At 33.3% G+C, this 15,015-nt stretch overlaps 1 long non-coding RNA gene across 1 annotated transcript; it reads right to left on the bottom strand.

The window, feature by feature from the left end:
• Positions 1-9,052: 9,052 nt before the first annotated feature.
• Positions 9,053-14,292, bottom strand: LOC140048019 (uncharacterized). The gene is made up of 4 exons (XR_011845030.1): positions 13,337-14,292; positions 12,237-12,307; positions 9,940-10,020; positions 9,053-9,196 (listed from the first exon to the last, which is right to left on the bottom strand). It is a non-coding gene; the product is annotated as an uncharacterized lncRNA (long non-coding RNA).
• Positions 14,293-15,015: the final 723 nt, after the last annotated feature.

Here is a 15,015-nt window from a genome sequence, read left to right as displayed (position 1 = left end):
GTACACAGCTGTCACTGAATGATAACTCATACAAAAAGTATATTTAACTCAACTAGAACTTTTATTCCTTGTAACTCGATTAATACATCTTTCTACCACTACCAGTCAAGCCTTAATATTTTCTTTATCATCTTTCCGTACATCTACTTTGATCTTATTCTCTCTTCTTTATTAATATCTATTACATTCTACTTTTATACTGGACATGCAAATTTTAGGCTTCAGAGGAGGATAACATTTTCCCTCCAAAATTTATACGATTTTGATTGGCTAATAATATTAGGCGGACCTGGTCTAAAGCATCCTTATCTAAACACAGGGAATCAGAACATAAATAATATGACAAAGAGCATCAATCACAATTTGGCAGCTAGAGAAGATAATCTACCAATGGTATTGGTGCTCTTGGAAAGGTTTTTATGAACAGCAACAACTGCAAGAGCATTAATTACAACTAAAATTACCATTCAAACAGCTAGAGAAGGTAATCTCCCAATAGTTTTGGTGCTCTTGGAAAGATTTTTATGAACAGTAACATCTGCAAGAGCATCAATCACAATTTGAAGTTAACTGAAATTACCATCCAAATAGCTGGAGAAGATAATCTACCAATGGTATTGGTGCTCTTGGAAAGGTTTTTATGAACAGCAACAACTGCAAAAGCATCAATCACAATTTGGCAGCTAGAGAAGGTAATCTATCAATGGTATTGTTGCTCTTTGAAAGGTTTTATGAACAGCAACAACTGCAAAAGCATCAATCACAATTTTGCAGCTAGAGAAGGTATTCTACCAATGGTATTGTTGTTCTTGGAAAGGTTTTTATGAAAGCAACAACTGCAAGTCCAAACAGCTACAGAACGTAATCTACCAATAGTGCTCTTGGAAAAAAGAACAATTGAAACTGGTTATCAACAATAGAAAGTGCAGCAACACAACTTACATACACACACAAGTTCTGGTATTGACACATAAAATTCATAAATTTATGGAACTGTCTGATAAGAGTAGATCAAAGATAGAGACAGACAACTAATGATACAGTATTGTATTCAATAAAAAAAAAGAGATGAGCAGTACCAAATATGAAAAGTATTAATGTCTGTCAAACAGTGATGAATAGAAACTACTTCACATCTGTGCCCATTTCACTGTATCTATATATAAATTATGGTTATAATTTGCACCTAAAATCAGAACTCTAGGTGCCTTTTTAGCAGAGATATACCTGAAAAGTGAAAATTTGGGGTCCGCCATTTTGAAATCCAAAATGGCGGCTTTCCCTTGACCAATTTTTGTGCAACCCTTCCATTTCATGTTTTTGACACCCTAATGAATAACTGTGCAAAGTTTCAAAATATTATCACAATTTGAAGGATTTGCCTAAAATATGCACCTTAACATGCCTACTATTAGGCTAATTTCATTACAAGCATGTGCATGCGAGTTTGGTGTAATGGTTATGTAACAAGCCTTTCAGTTAATAATAGAACAGCAACGCGAAAATCAAACGAGTGAATTTGAAAAGAAATAGGTTTTTTAAACTACTCGCATCAAAAAATGTGCACATTAAATCAAATTATGTTTTAAAATTACAAATCACAAATTATAACTCTTGCCTCTTGTTCAAAAATTAAGTTTTTTGGACAAGTAGTTCTCGAGAAAATGCAATTTCAGTTTACTTGTTACTTTAAGACTGCTCTTGGTCCAGAATTGGGACTGCGGTCCCAAATGGTCCCAAAATTTAATGGAATGGTCCTTGACCACATATCTATCTGTCTATTCATTTTGGTAAAGATCTTGTAATTACTTTTTGAGTAATCCTGCTAACAAACAAACAAAAACACACGCTTACCGATTACATAAAGCTCCTTGGCGGAGGTAAATAACAATCAAATTACTCAAAACATCGAAGAACAGACAAAACAGAAGTCAGCGGGAGATACGACTGTGCAGGTATATTTATGCCTACCACTTGTGAAAGAGACCAAAGTTTACAATGACATTTTTTTTTGTTCCGTTTTTACTTTTTGAATGCAAAATTCTTTAACTTGTCTTAAATTGTATCTAGATTTAGGCGCTTTTGGCAGAAGGTGATGTAGTCTATGGGAAGGGTTTTTAAGTTTCTGATAGTAATCCTTGCACAGTCTAGTTCGAGGTTCACATAGCACAGGCACATTACATTGATCCATTGCTTTGTTGTAACTGAGCTTTGGGAACGTGATTCTAAGCGCCCTACGTTGGATACTTTCCAGTTGGTCAGACTGCAATTTAGTTAAGCACATTTCCCAAACGGGGACGGCGTATTCTAGAACAGGCCTGATAACACAACAATAGAAATAGCATAAGGCTTGTGCGTTTAGGCCAGACCGGCGCAATTGTTTAAGAAAATATAACCGTGAGTTTGATTTAGCCATCAAAGAATCAATATGGGGTTGCCATGATAAATTGTCACATATAATTATTCCTAGGAGCTTAGTACGGCAAACCTAGTTAACACTACAATTATTAATAATTAGAGGATTAAATATCGACTTATTTTTCTTACAACATAGGTGAAATTACGGGACCCACATCATGTTCTAATTTTTTGGTATGATGGAATTATCATAATAAACTCGAAGATGGCAATTTCGAAAGATAATGAATTGAGCAAATAAATATAAGGATTGGAAGAGAATTTGACACGTAGAAGCGCAATGCGCGCTCTTTGAAATTTGTATAAATTTGACGAAAGAGAGAAAAAAACTACCTTTTAACTTAAAGTGACCACTTCATAATGTCACAACATCCGATAGGCCTAATTTTTATATGAATTCATATCTACGTTTCATCAACTTTTATAATAAATTATAATCTTCAAGGTCACCTTTAATTCTGAAGAGCTGTAATATATTCAAATGTATGGTGTAGCTGAAAATACACGACCTAGGTTATTCAAGTGTTTACGCATGATGCCGTCATCAAAACGAAAATGTTGACAACTCCTGAGAAAGATAATTAATTGAGCAAGCACATCCTAAAATTTGTGCGCAAATCGGGCTCAAATAACGGAGATGGGCTCTGTTGAATGTGATAACCCACACAAAAACATAAAAATTACTAATTTTTAAATTCAAGTGGCCATTTGATGACGTCATACCATTTTGTACGTCTAATATGTAAATATATTTCTATCTAAAACTTATTGGCTTCCATAATAAGTTAAAAAAATTGGGGGTCACCTGCCATTCTGAAGAGTTATATTCTTTTTAAAAAGGCCTTAATTTTTACCATTTTTAGCACTTTTGTACAATTAATGTGCGCATTTTGTCATTTTTAACGTGCTCGTATAGCACTATTTTAAATCGAAATGGACTCACATTTGGTGAATCTACCAAGGAAGATGAGTAGAATGCAATTTGTACAAAAAAATTTTTATTTTTTACGCTTTCTAAGTACGCACGTGCAAAAACGTGTTTTTGCGCAGTAATTTTTTAAAACACGCAAATGGCCTATTTTATGCTCTAAATTGATCAAAACTTAATTTTGAGCTTTTTAAAATTTTAACGCGCGATTTCACATGCATGACCTTGAAACACGTAAGTTTTTATTTGTTAATATTTTTACCCTTCACCTGAAGTTTACGTATAGTGAATTTTATTGATATGTGATAAAGAGTTATGGAGATATGATTGATAGTGTGATTTCACAAAATCGCGTATACGTGACGTCACGGTTGAGTGATCACGCTGAAAAGCTTATTATGGCTAAGTTAAAGTATTTGAAAGACACTGTGAATTTTTTGTGATCATTGCCATTCAACTTTTTGAGATAATTGTAAAAGTGTACAGAAAGAATTAAAAAAACTAGACATGAAACTCGTCACTTTGACGAGTTAGTTATCCGCACGACAAACGCCACGTGCACGTCATACGTTGGAATATTGCACACAGAAAAAGATTATGGCATTATGACCTGAAAAATATGATATGTTGTTATAGCTGAATTCTGTCAATTTTGTGTCATATTATACAGTATAAACAGTATAATATGTATACATATTACATACAGTGCAGAATAGGTGAAATTATGGGACTCGCCATTTATTCATATTTTAACATGGCGACGGTATCAAAATTAAACTCTAAGATAGCAATTTCGGAAGGAAATTATCTCAGGTGCGCACCGCACACGTAAAAAGTTGCGCGCACGTGGGAATTTTTGACATGCTTAAAATGACATGAAACGCGTAGAAAGTTGATTAGAAATTGATTTTTCGCATTTTTTAATTTTAAACGCGCGTGCGCGCGTAACTTCGTGTAAAGCATGCAATTTTTTTTGCACAAAAACTTAGCGCAAGATATAAATTAAACTTTTGATAAGTTTCAAATTAAAATGTTATATGGTTTTCGATCTATGTCAAATACGCGAAATTCATAAAATCGCGCGTAAGTCACGTTGCGTAATTCTGACTTCATTCAAAAATAGGAGGTGCACAAGTTCACTTAAATGCCCACATGTTGACAAAGTTATAAAATGTTATGTTTACACGTTTTTGAGATACGCGACCCACAAAAATGACAGAAAGAAAGAAGAACTAGACATGAAACTCGTCACTTTGACGAGTTAGTTATCCGCACAACGACAAACGCCACGTGCACGTCATACGTTGGAATATTGCACACAGATAAAGATTATGGCATTATGACAAGAACTGAAGAATATGATATGCTGTTAGTGCTGAATTCTGTCAATTTTGTGTCATATAGTATACATGCAAACAGTATAATCTGTATACATATTACATACAGTGTAGAATAGGTGAAATTACGGGACCCGCCATTTATTCCAATTTTTAACATGGCGACGGTATCAAAATGAAACACTTAAATAGCAATTTCAGAAGGAAATTATCTCAGGAACAACCTATTTAACGTGTAGAAGAAATTTGGATACGTGAAATATAGATGCGCACCCTTTTAAATGTGATGAACTATGACGCAAAATATAAAAATACAACTTTTTTTATTCAACTGGCCATCTGATGATGTCACTACATCTGATTGGCAAAATATTTACATGAATTCGTATCTACAATCCAATAGCTTCCAGAAAACGTTTTAATCGTGATTATCACATTTTATTCTTACGAGCTAAAACAGATTAAAATTTACTGTAAAGATGAAAATAATGACCCACGTAATTAAAATTTTTAGGCATGATGACGTCATCAAAATTAAAATATGTTTAACTCATGCGAAAGATAGTTGATTGACCTAGACAATGTTAAAATCTCGGTGAAAATGGAAGATGGATAAGCGTGATGCGCTCCATTGAATGTGATAAGCAATAACTAAAGAGACAAAAATCCTATATTTTGCATTTGCGTGGCCATATGATGACGTCACAACATCCGTGAAGAAAAAATTCTGCATGAATTCATATCTACCATAACTGCTTTCATATTAAATTAAAAAAATCGGGGGTAACGGTTGATACTAAGGAGCTATAATAGATTCAAAATAGGCATAATTTTGACAATATTTTGTAACTTTTGCAACTACAACGCACGCAAATGGTCTAAATCAACGTGTACGTATGACGTCATTTTAATTTGAAATGATGTCAATCTTTTTAAAAATGACTAGGAAAGGCTGGAAAATCACAATTTAATAGAAAAAAACATGATTTTCATGCTGCGTGCGCACCGCACGCGTAAAATTGTTCGCACGCGCGGAAAATTTTGACATGCGCAAAATGTCATGAATGGCGTAAAAAGTTGATTAGAAATTAATTTTGCGCATTTTAAAATTTTAAATGCGCATGCGCGCGTAACTTCTTGTAAAACATGCCATTTTCAATCAACAGAAAGATTGCCCTTGATATGACTTAAATTTCCAGAAAGTGTAAAAAAAAAATTATGCTTGGTTTTTAATCTAAGATCAATCATAAAAAATCATAAAATCGCGCGTAAGTCACGTTGCGCAACTCTGACGTCATTCAAAATAGGAGGTGCACAACTTCACATAAATGCCCATGTTTTGACAAAGTTATGAAATGTTATGTTTACCCATTTCAGAGAAACGCGCCTCACAAAAAGGAAGGAAAGAAAGAAGAATAATACAGAAAAATATTGATCCAATACAATCACAAGGAGTTATCCGCTACTAAGCGGATAACTAATAACATAGAAAAAGAATCTGGACAATAACGAGGAGTTATCCGCTCAATGCGGATAACTGAAAAAAATAATAATACCCAACTAGAATTTAATTCGTCACTTTGACGAATTATAGGTGATCATTTTTATCATTTTAATGAAATTAACATTTTTAAACGTGCATGTACGTTAACATGCGATCGTAAAAAGTTGATGTACGCCATCCTATGACATGATGCATATAAACTTATAGTGCTGAGTTGTACCTATTATGTGTCATATACAATATGTACAGTATATACTGTATATCTATATACACTAGTGTAGCATAGGTGAAATTACGGGACCTACATCATGTTCTAAATTTTTGGTATGATGGAATTATCAAAATAAACTCGAAGGTGACAATTTCGAAAGATAATGAATTGAGCAAATAAATATAAGGATTGGAAGAGAATTTGACAGGTAGAAGCGCAATGCGCACTCTTTGAAATCTGTATAACTTTGACTAAAGAAATTTAAAAACTACTTTTTAACTTCAACTGGCCATATGATAACATCACAACATCCGATTGACTTATTTTTTATATGAATTCATATCTACATTTCATCAGCTTTCATAACAAATTATAATCATCATAGTCACCTTTAACTCTGAAGAGCTGTGAGATGTTCAAATATACGCTGAAGGTGAAATTACACGACCTAGGTTATTCAAGTTTTTACGCGTGATGACGTGATTAAAATTAAATTTTTGACAACTCAGGAGAAAGATAATTAATTGAGGAATCGTATACGAAAATTTGAACGAAAATCAAGCTCAAATAGCGGAGATGCGCTCTATTGAATGTGATAACCTACAGAAAACGGAAAAAAATCCTAATTTTTAAATTCAAGTGGCCATTTAATGACGTAATACCATTTTGTACGTCTAATGTGTATACACATTTATATCTACAACTCAATGGCTTCCCGAATAAGTTAAAAAACTTAGGGGTCATCGTGCATTCTGAAGAGTTATTTTCATTTTAAAAAAGACATATTTTTCACCATTTTCAGAACTTTTGTGAAATTAATGTGCGCATTTTGTCATTTTTAACGTGCTCTTATACCGTTATTTTAAGTCGGAATGGACTCAAGATCGGTGAATGTACTAAGAATTGTGAGTAGAATGCGATTTATACATCAAATTTTATTTTTTACGCCTTCTAAAAATCGCGTACGCAAAAACGTGTTTTTGCGCAGTAATTTTTTGAAACACGCAAATGGCCTAATTCATGCTCTAAATTGATCAAAACTTAATTTTGAGCTTTTTAAATTTTTAACGCGCGATTCTACGCGCTTGACCCTAGGTGCGCAAGCGTTTTTATTTGCTAATATTTTTACCCTTGACCTGAAGTTTACGTGTAGTGAATTTCATAAATATGTGATAATAAATTATGGATATATGATTGATAATGTGATTTCACAAAATGGCGTATACGTGACGCCACGGATGAGTGATCACGCTGAAAAGCTTATTATGGCTAAGTTAAAATATTTGAAAGACATTGTGAAATTTTTGTGATCATTGCTATTCAACTTTTTGAGATATATGACGAACAAAAAGTGTACAGAAAGAAGAATAACTAGAATTTAATTCGTCACTTTGACGAATTATAGGTGATCAATTTTATCATTTTAATGAAATTAACATTTTTGAAACATGCATGTACGTTAACATACGATCGTAAAAAGTTGATGTACGCCATCCTATGACATGATGCATATACACTTATAGCGCTGAGTTGACCTATTATGTGTCATATAATATGTACAGGGTATATACTGTATATCTATATACAGTGTAGCATAGGTGAAATTACGGGATCCAAATCATGTTTTAATTTTTTGGTATGATGGAATTATCAAAATAAACTCAAAGATGACAATTTCGAAAAATAATGAATTGAGCAAATAAATATAAAGATTGGAAGAGAATTTGACACGTAGAAGCGCAATGCGCGCTCTTTGAAATTTGTATAACTTTGACTAAAGAAATTTAAAAACTATTTTTTAACTTCAACTGGCCATATGATAACATCACAACATCTGATAGGCTTGGTTTTTATATGAATTCATATCTACATTTCATCAGCTTTCATAATAAATTATAATCATCAAGGTAACCTTCAATTCTAAAGAGCTGTAAGATATTCAAATTTACGGCGAAGGTGAAATTACACGACCTACGTTATTCAAGTTTTTACGCTTGATGACGTCATCAAAATGAAAACACTGACAACTTATGAAAAAGACAAATAATTAAGCAAGCACACACTGAGATTTGTGCGAAAATCGGGCTCAAATAGCGGATATGCGCTTTATTGAATGTGATAACCTACACAAAACGGAAAAAAATCCTAATTTTTAAATTCAAGTGGCCATTTGATGACGGAATACCATTTTGTACGTCTAATGTGTATATACATGTATATCTACAACTCAATGGCTTCCCGAATAAGTTAAAAAACTTCGGGGTCATCGTGCATTCTGAAGAGTTATTTACATTTTAAAAAAGACATATTTTTCACCATTTTCAGAACTTTTGTGAAATTACTGTGCGCATTTTGTCATTTTTAACGTGCTCGTATACCGTTATTTTAAGTCGGACTGGACTCAAGATCGGTGAATGTACTAAGAATTGTGAGTAGAATGCGATTTATACATCAAATTTTATTTTTTACGCCTTCTAAAAATCGCGTACGCAAAAACGTGTTTTTGCGCAGTAATTTTTTGAAACACGCAAATGGCCTAATTCATGCTCTAAATTGATCAAAACTTAATTTTGAGCTCTTTAAAATCTTTACGCGCGATTTCACGTGCATGACCCTGAGACGCGCAAGTTTTTATTTGCTAATATTTTGTCGTGAGTTGTTCATAAACAGACTTTTTCGAATCTGCTGCCGTCACAACTCCTATTTGACTCACCAACTAGTTAAAGTCTAGTGGCTATTGTCGTTGAGTTGTAAACAAACAGACTTTTATACAAAATATCTTCTGACACTTTAACAATCTGAAAAGAGAAGACAATATAAATTTACATTTACACTAACATAATAAGAGATAGAACATAAGATAATACAACCTATGTCATGTAGTAATGAATATCAAGATTCCAATAGGGTCTTGGCTGAATCATCATCATGCACAATAATTGACTTTGGAAATGACAATGATGATGATATAGATAGGCTTATGAATGAAGAAATTATAAAAATCATTCTAGAACTAATTTTAAGCTTTTGTAGTAACTTGGGGATAAACACATAATTTTCCCTTTCAACAAAACAACGTCATATATTTCTTAACACATTGACTGCCAAGGCATTTTCCGTAATTTCTGTCCCAGTGCCAAGTCCCGTTTACATATTAAATTACAGTTTGAAAGTGTAACATCTGGTCACAGACTATCATGATGTCATTCAAAATATTTTTAGATTATCGTTTACGTACATCATTCATAAACTGCCATGCGATAATTCCTGTTCCAATCACCACTGCCAGCGATTCTACATACAATACAAAAGTGCTACGATTTTGACGTACGTAGTATTACGTCTTGGCAAGTAGCGACACGAAATTTTTGACGTATAAATACGCCGTGGCAGTGAACGTGTTAATCTGTAGAAGGATTTGCAATGGTCACTTATCGTTTAAGAGATCTTGACATTGGTTATTGTTTAAATTGTGGAAGTCAGTAATATTGTTTATACGACATATTTTTAACAGTTTTTAAGATTATTTTAAGATACTTACCAGAAGATAACTGAAGGATATAAAAACATGTGATTTGTTCTATTTTGTTGTTGCAGTAACTGACGTTAACAATAGATTTCTCTATAAAAAAAAAAAAACTTAATTCTAAGACTGCTGTCAAGACAATTACAATATGTTGGATCATATACACTACAGGGCAGCTTATGTAGGATTACATTAGTTTTTGTGGCAACAGGCTTTATTGTATGATTATTAGTTGGCGTTATAAAGCCGGGATTTAAATTTAAGACTGCTATTTCAGACTGCTGTTAAAATATTTATTAGAATATGTTTTAACAGACTTTATGATTTCTAAGTTGAATGTGTAGTGGCTTTTTAAAATCGTCATTTATAATTTTATAACAATGCAATGTCATGCACAACCATTTCTCCAATGATTGGAGGATGATGGATAGGCTTAGTATAGAGTGGGTGTATATAAGTTGAAGGTTCTTTCAGATACTGACATCCGTTTTTGAAAATAATTGAAGACTGCAGCAACACCTGCTTGGTTATTATGTTGCAGCCTTGTATAGAAAAATAAACATCAATAATTATATGCTATAGTGATTTTTATGTGTAAAGATAAAATCATCTTAAAAACTTTCTTTTAATGCTGTATATTGTTGAAATATTTCTATTTAAAAAAACAAGTACATCCCCATTTTATTGCTATTATATTATATAAGATGGTTGTACTATTTCAACAATATATAGTCCTATAATTTAACTTTACTGTATGCTTATACAGTAGTATACAGTTTCTTGACATTAAAACATTTCTACATGTACCTCATGACCTTAGACCAGTTACCATGGAAATTAACGACTATATATGTACAGTACTAATAGGATGAAGGAATGTAATTGTTGGTTAAATAGAGAGGTGTGTTGGTATGTGAGCATTAACAATACCAAATTTGTTAATGATGTTTTTAACAAACATACATTCAGATCTATGATCTTTTTAAGATTATCCCAGATGTTCACTAAAAGATTGATTAAAAAATACTATACACAAAAATATAGTGTAACTGTAATGCACAACTTGAAGGATGATATTAATGTCATGAGATCATGAATACATGAAAGAACCTACAGTATATAAAAAAAGGGTCTTTCTTATGCTAGCAATTTGCTTTTAATCCCGGGGGATCACTTGTATATAAACCGAATGGGAGGGTGCCGCAGCCACTTCAAGACATGAGGCACTTGCGCTACCTGTTTTACTGAAAAATACTACGGATTTGAACTATCATTTACCAAAATACAGTGTGCTCTAGAAAGACGGCAGAAACAAGGCCACGCCAGAGAGGGCGCAATATTTGTACTGGTTCCCGGCATGATCTGCGCATGCCCAAAGAGACCATTGTTCATGACAAATTTTGAAAAGTTTATCGCCCGTGGTGCATGACCGATATGATCAAGAGTGGTCACAGTTGAATGATTTTGTCCTAGGCCGGCTATGTTTCGTGTTCTGCTGATGCGAAAACTCTCGGGGAAAATCTATTTAAAGGTATTTAGCGATGGGCCCCTCGATGAGCTTATATAGCCAGGCTTATAGCATCCAGTATGCTAAAATCCCTGCAAAATTTGGCGATAAATTGTGACATTTTTACACGGGTGGGCGGGTCAGGGACTTAAACTACTAATTTCACCCTGTCATTTCCCACACTTGTGCTACCAGGCCCTCGAAAATATACCCGTAAATGCGGCACCTCCCCGTATGGAAATATTTAGGAGTGACCCCCCGGGCTTTTGATCTGAAAAAAATTATCTTTTAGAAGCATCGTTATTTTTTTATGCTGTTTATAGTTTGAATATTGGAGCTTAAAAAAAGTATTATTATTTTATTCTTTTTTATTTATTTTAGAGATGATTGTATTCTTTATACTAACAATGGTATTTCACAAGGAAGTCTAAAGATTGTTCTCTTATAGTCTTATACATAGCCAATACATTTTACCCTACAGTATACTTTAATGTTATTGTATGCTTAGAATACAGTTTCTTGAATGATTTTATTTTATGACATTAAGACATTCCTAACAGTTAACCTTAGACTAGTTACCATGGAAATTAATCGCATTAGATGTAATAGGATATAGAAGGGTGTAATTTAGCAGTGTGTTATGAGCATTAAGAAGATCCAAATTTCTTAATACATACTGTACTACAATAGTAAGGCAAAAAAAACCCCTACATTTTGTCAACATAATTTAAGGTCACACACATGGATAGGCTTAGTACTGTATAGAGGGGGTGTATATAAGTTGAAGGTTATTTCAAATACTTACATCTGTTTGCGAAAATAATTGAAGACTGGAGCAACACGTGCTTGGTTATATGTTGCAGACTAGTAAAACTTCTATAGAAAAATAAAGATCAATAATTATGCTATAGTGATTTTTATGTGTAAAGATAAAATCATCTTAAAAACTTTCTGTTAATGCTGTATTGTTGAAATATTTTTACTTAAAAAAAACAAGCACATCCTCATTTTATTGCTACTGTATTGTCCTATAATTTAACTCTACTGTATGCTTTTACAGTAGTATACTGTTTATTGACATTAAAAAATGTCTACATGTACCTTGTGACCTTAGACCAGTTACCATGGAAATTAACGACTATATATAGGATAGAGGAGTGTAATTGTTGGGTAAATAGAATAGAATGACACATCTCTTATATATCAATTGACCTAAAACGCAGTCCCTATTACATTAGATTAATTATTATTTTAATATAATTTAATAAATAGAGATCAGTCATGAATAGTTAGGCTGCTGTACACAACTGAAATAAATGAGCAATGTGTTACCTAGCTAGGCCTAGGTCAGAAGAATATTTCACTACCGTCCCTAACATATAGGGCCTACTAGCTAGGCCTAGTAGTTAGGCCAATCAATACAGATCAGTGTGGCGTAGGCCAATCAATATAGATCAGTGTAGTGTGGTCTAGGCCTAGGGTGCAGTAAGCCTAGGCCAATAAATAGCTTATTATATAGGTAGGGCCTAGTAGACTAGGCCTAGCTATAATAGAAATAGTAAAGTAGTAGGCCTAGCCCAGCCTAGTTAGGCCCTAGCTAGCTAGGCTGCTGAGGCTAACTAACAACACAGAAAACGGGACTAAAACGACACGACGAGCTAGTAATAGTAAAATTAACAATATTCATAAAATTATTAATTATTCTTTAATTAATGTTTGGTTTCTAACCGCACAAGCCGCATAATAGGCCTAGGCCTACTTGACTCGACTCCTCCTGGTCTGGCTGGGTACGGTGGTGGTGGTGTCACTCACTCACGTGTTAAAGACACCGAGTTAAAATAAAACATATACGGTTAATTTAGGCCTACAATGATTATTAGTATAACCGACTATTCTTGAACTTACCACAAAATGACTAACCCACTTGGAATGAACGATGTTTTTTGTTAACAAATATTCAACTGTTATTTAAAGCGTTAGGCAAACACCAACGAGGCATAGGCGAGGCTATGCCTAGGTTAAAAATGCTCGATTGATGATTTCTTTCAATTCTCAACCTCCCTTTTTGTTTGCAAAGGACGACGACGATGGGGGCGTCATTAGCTTTCCATTTACGTACTACTCTCGGTAGTACATTTATAAGGTGCTCATTATTTAGCCAATTACAGTAAACAAATCCGAATTATTTACATTACGTAAATACGTATCGTGATGCGCATGCAACAATGTGTACGTTAGTATGTTTATTAATAATGTGAAGTTTATATGTAATGAGTTTATACTGTATATAAAATATTATACAGTAGGCCTATTTACTGTATCTATATACAGTGTAGCATAGGCGAAATTACGGGACACACATCATGTTCTAATTTTTTGGTATAATGGAATTATCAAAATAAACTCAAAGATGACAATTTCGAAAGATAATGAATTGAGCAAATAAATATAAGAATTGGAAGAGAATCTTGCACGTAGAACCGCAATGCGCGCTCTTTGAAATTTGCATAACTTTGACGAAAGAGATGAAAAAACTACTTTTTAACTTCAACTGGCCATATGATAACATCACAACACCCGATAGGCTTAATTTTTATATTAATTCATATCTACATTTCATCAGCTTTCATAATAAGTTATAATCTTCAAGGTTACCTTTAATTCTGAAGAGCTATAAGATATTCAAATGTATGGTGTAGCTGAAATTACACGACCTAGTTTATTCAAGATTTTACGCGTGATGACGTCATCAAAATAAAAATGTTGACAACTCATAAGAAAGATAATTAATTGAGCAAGCACATACTAAAATTTGTGCGAAAATTTGGCTCAAATAACGGAGATGCGCTCTATTGAATGTGATAACCCACACAAAAAGATAAAAATTACTAATATTTAAATTGAAGTGGCCATTTGATGACGTCATACCATTTTGTACGTCTAATGTGTATATACATTTATATCTACAACTTATTGGCTTCCATATTAAGTTAAAAAAATTAGGTGTCATCTTCCATTCTGAAGAGTTATATTCATTTCAAAAAGGCCTTATTTTTCACCATTTTCAGCACTTTGATTCAATTAATTTGCGCATTTTGTCATTTTTAACCTGCTCGTATACCGTTATTTTAAGTCGGACTGGACTCAAAATCGGAGAATGTACTAAGGATTGTGTGTAGAATGTGATGTATACATCAACTTTTTTTGTTTACGCTTTTTAAGGATTGCGTGCGCAAAAACGTGTTTTTGCGCAGTAATTTTTTGAAACACGCAAATGGCCTAATTCATACTCTAAATTGATCAAAACTTAATTTTGAGCTCTTTAAAATCTTTACGCGCGATTTCACGTGCATGACCCTGAGACGCGCAAGTTTTTATTTGCTAATATTTTTTACCTTGACCTGAAATTTACGTGTAGAGAATTTCATAAATATGTGATGATCAATTATGGACATATGATTGATAATGTGATTTCACAAAATCGCGTATACGTGACGTCACGGTTGAGTGATCACGCTGAAAAGCTTATTATGGCTAAGTTAAAGTATTCTAAAGATATTGTGAAATTTTTGTGATCATTGTTA

The sequence above is a fragment of the Antedon mediterranea genome, chromosome 4, assembly GCF_964355755.1.
Source record: "Antedon mediterranea chromosome 4, ecAntMedi1.1, whole genome shotgun sequence".
Lineage (NCBI taxonomy): Eukaryota > Metazoa > Echinodermata > Crinoidea > Comatulida > Antedonidae > Antedon > Antedon mediterranea.
This window is presented reverse-complemented; position numbering and strand designations above follow the sequence as displayed.